The following is a 4,399-nucleotide window of genomic DNA, read 5'->3' as shown; positions in this document are numbered from 1 at the left end:
GGTTTTGCTTTCCCCCTTCTCATTTTCGTCTCCACCCCTCTCTCTTTTTCTCTCTCTCTCTCTCTTCTCTCTCTCTCCTCACCCCTTCTCCCCGTCCCTCCTCTCTCCTCTCTCTCTCTCTCTCTCTTCTCTCTCCTCTCTATATATATATATATATATATATATATATATATATAAATATATATATATGCATGGCTTAAAGATTGAAAAAACGTATAAATGCCGACAATAAATAGATAAACAAATAAAACTACGAGATTTTCTTGCCATAATCTATCAACACAAAATCTCCATACGATGACGATGGGATAATGCTAATGATGATGGTGATGGTGATGGTGAAGGTGATGGTGTCGGTGGCTGTGGTGATGATAATGATCATCCACATATTTTAGAACTTAATCACCAACTTGTGTAATGCAACCGTTTCACTTAGAAAATAAGACTCTAAGTAGCTAATCTCCTTAGTAAAAGAACCGTAGAGTATGAAAATTCACCAATAGAATTTGTGTGAAAGTAGAGAAGTGAAGAAGCTTCTCTTTCACAATCGCATAATCAGATCAAAGCTTTGAGCATTTTGCAAAGGTTTCGCGACCCTTCGTTGTCTTATGCAAATTCTCTTTAGCCATACATCAATAATTAACATGGCACCGACGAAGCAACAGCAAGCAGAGGCAAATGCAGTTTGGGAGCACTAAGTACATTTGAAAGGGAGGAAAATAAAGCAAATGAACCTCTAGTCATTGTATTGCTAGCCTTCGGGTGGGGGTAGAGACGAGCGCCAGTCTTCTTTACATTATTTACAAAATATTCTCCTCTTTGGCCGCCGCGCACATAAACACGCAAGCACACAATGTTCACAGTCCGTGCTCGTATATCCCTCCATTCTATTATGAATGACCTGCTTGTTTAACACATGCAGAAGTCACCCGACGGGTAAACCGAAGAAGTATGCCGGAGCCACCAACACGTGATGTAAACCCCGACTTCTGTAGCTTGGCTTTTGCAATCAGCGCCGGTTCTGTTGGCAAACGCCCCCCTCAATTGACAGGTAATTTACAGCAAAAGCCAACACCCGTTCGGAGTGCTGTTCACCACAAGAGCTGTAACTGGGTTCTAGCACGCAGCTCGAACACATTCTGAGCCGCTGGGGGAGGAAGCAGATGTTGCAGGGGAGGGAGCAGGCGGGGAGGGAGGGGGAAGGGAGGTCAGCACACCTGGTGCCACAACGCGTTTCCTTTGGCGCTGCTGTGCCTCGGCCTGGTTCTCACTCCCCCCGTCCGCCCTCCCTGCCTGTCTGTCTGCATATCTGAGTGTCTGTCTGTTTTCTCCCTCCCTCCCCCCCCCTCTCTCTCTCTTTCTTTTTCACTCCTCCCCTCTCCCCCCTCTTTCTCCCTCCTCTCTCTTTTTCTCCCCCTTTCTCTCTCTCTCTCTTTCTCTTTCTCTCTCCTCCCCTCTCCCCCCTCTCTCTCTCCCTCTCTCTCTCTCTCCCTCCCTCCCTCCCTCCCTCCCTCCCTCCCCCCCCTCTCTCTCTCTATGTTTCCCTCCCTCCCCTAGTATCTCTCTGTCTCTGTCTCTTTCTCCTGTGTTAATCTTTTATGATTACAGAACTTACCAACATATAATGATAATAGAAAGAATAGTAATATGATAATGACAGTTATAATGATAATGACAATAGTAATTATAAGGATAATGATGATGTTGAAGGTGGTAATGATGAATGATGATCATGATGATGATGGTGATGATTATGATAATGATAATAATAATAACAATAATATTGATATCATTGATTATGATAATGATAATACGCATGGTAATTATAGGGTGGCAAAGGATGAAAAAAAAAAGAACCAAAGATAAAAAAAGAGAGAGAAGCGAATCTGCTATAAATAAGAAAATAGGATGATTGTACAGTTAATGCACAAAGAGCATTACACGTTCCAAATAAGCCACTTGAGCTTGTTGGGCAGTGCAAGGCATCCCGGGGAAGGCCAGCCCGCTTATGTACATTGTAGTAAGTGGTACTTGTTGATCTTTTATGTGGATAATCTACTTTATTTCAAGGTTGCATTTCATCCCATAGAAATCCTAAGTAATGTTTTATTGAATAGATTCAGTGCCTTAACGTAAGGGCACGAGGATGCAGATTTTCATTAAAATCCTTTTTGAACAGCAGGAAATGGCATAGTATGTTTTTTCTTATGATCTCGATGTGGATTTCATATTTATTCATTGTATTGATATTCTTCGTGTTGATATTTCTTGTTATTTGGATTAGCCAACGAACTCCTTTGAACGACAACCCCTAGACTTAATGCATTGCGGAGTATAATATAAAGGAAAGTTGTGGAATCTAGAAACTATGCTCTGTTAACAGGTCAGGGGAAGGTTGAAAAAATGCCCATTTACATCAGCGTGGAGTGCCTTTTTTTGTCTATAGAATTCAGTGTCTAATGAAAGAAAATATTGGAAAATCATTGTGGAATAATAAAAGAGAGAAAAAAAGATAAAACTAATAATGGAAAGTCATTGTTAAAAAAAATAATAATAAAATAAAAATCATGGAAAATAAATGTAAAATCCAACAAATCATGGAAGTTAGAGTAGCATAATAAGATGAGAATTAGGATACAGCAAAACTTTCCGCCACAACAACTATGCCAAGAAGACGGAATCAAAACAAGAGAAAGAGCTGCCTCATAATTCGTTCGGAAGGGCGAGTCGGCCTAACATCAACATTGCGTTCACCCTTACGTACAGTGTAATCTTTTTTATTCATTATTTTGTATTTATTTATTTATTTATTTATTTATTTATTTATTTATGTATTTATTTATATATATTATTATTTTCATTTTTTTTTTCTATTCCTGGTACAGAAAATTCACTTTCACATATCGGCTTCTGGACCGAAGCTTTCCTTGCGTCATAAGTCAACGTACTTATCTATTGTGTATAAGATTAATAGTTAAGAACTGTTGAATTTTTCCAAAGAAGAACGGTGCGAATTACAGATGTGTTCCTGAATCAGCAGAAGTAAGCTTTAGTTATATGGTCGGCAGAAAATAAGATGATAGATAAACTGATAGATGGACGGATAGATGGCTTTATGGAGCGATGAGTGAAGTGAATGATGGGTAAATCAATAAATGAAAAGGTGAATAGATAGACAGACGGATAAACAGGCTGGCAAACAGAGGGGCAAACAGATAGACAGACACAGGGACAGACAAACAGTAGATAAACAGACATGCAAACAGACAAACAGACAGGCAGATAGACAGACGCACAGACAAGCAAGCAGAGAGACAAACACAAAGGCAGACAGACAGTAGGAAGACAGACAGGCAAACAGAGGGACAGACAGACAGGGAGAGAGACAGGCAGACAGAAAAAAAGAGAGGAAAACGGACAGACTAGCAAACAGACAAACATAGGGTCAGACAGACAGACATACACACAAACATGTAGCCATATACACAGACACACAGGCAGTTAGAAAGACAGACAAACCGACAAAAAACCGCAGACATTGGACCTAGAGCCTCGCCCAGAGCCAGCTTCCGTTCAGGAGCGAAGGGAAGCCAGACCCGAAGCGTTAATGGCTGAGCGCGCCGGCCAGCGATCGCGCCGACGGGAGGGAAGATAGGTTAATTCCTGATAGGACGGAGCAGGATAAGGGTGTCGTGGCGAACAAGCCCGCTCACGTCGTGGGTCAGACGCCGCTGGAATAAAGATACGCTTTCCTTTTTTGCTGAGTTGAGATTTCTTTTCTCTATTGATTACGAAGGGTAAGGAGAGAGTGCTAAGAGAGGGAGGGAGAGCTTGGTAAAGGACCCGGAGAAGGTAGCGGACGAATTGGTTACAGCGACTCTGGGACTTTCCGGATGTACAGTGTTTAGGGGGGATAATCTTTAGAGGGGAAATTATGCACACACACACACACGCACACACACACACACACACATATACACACACACACACACATATGTATGTGTATATATGTATATATATCTATATATATGTATGTGTATGTATATGTATATATGTGTGTATGTGTGTGCGTGTGGAGAGGACAGAAAGAGAGATATACGAATAGATATGGATATACTCAAACCTGTATATATTTGTGTATGGTGCACGGACATACGAGTAAAGGACAGGTAGGTACATGAATAAATAAAGGAGTAAAATGGAGAAAGTCGTGTTTTAAGAGCAACGAATAAAAACGACTTTGTATTGGGTTCATCTAAAGCAACTGCGCAGATGTTAAACTAATTTTAATCGAAGCAAATAGCTTATCAAAAATGCATAATGATAATTATACGTGTAATATGATAATGAAAATTACTCATTTACTTTGTTTGTTTCTTCCTAAATCATGTGTAAATGA

This window comes from Penaeus monodon, chromosome 16 (assembly GCF_015228065.2).
Source record: "Penaeus monodon isolate SGIC_2016 chromosome 16, NSTDA_Pmon_1, whole genome shotgun sequence".
Classification (NCBI taxonomy): domain Eukaryota; kingdom Metazoa; phylum Arthropoda; class Malacostraca; order Decapoda; family Penaeidae; genus Penaeus; species Penaeus monodon.
Note: the sequence above shows the minus strand (reverse complement) of the source record.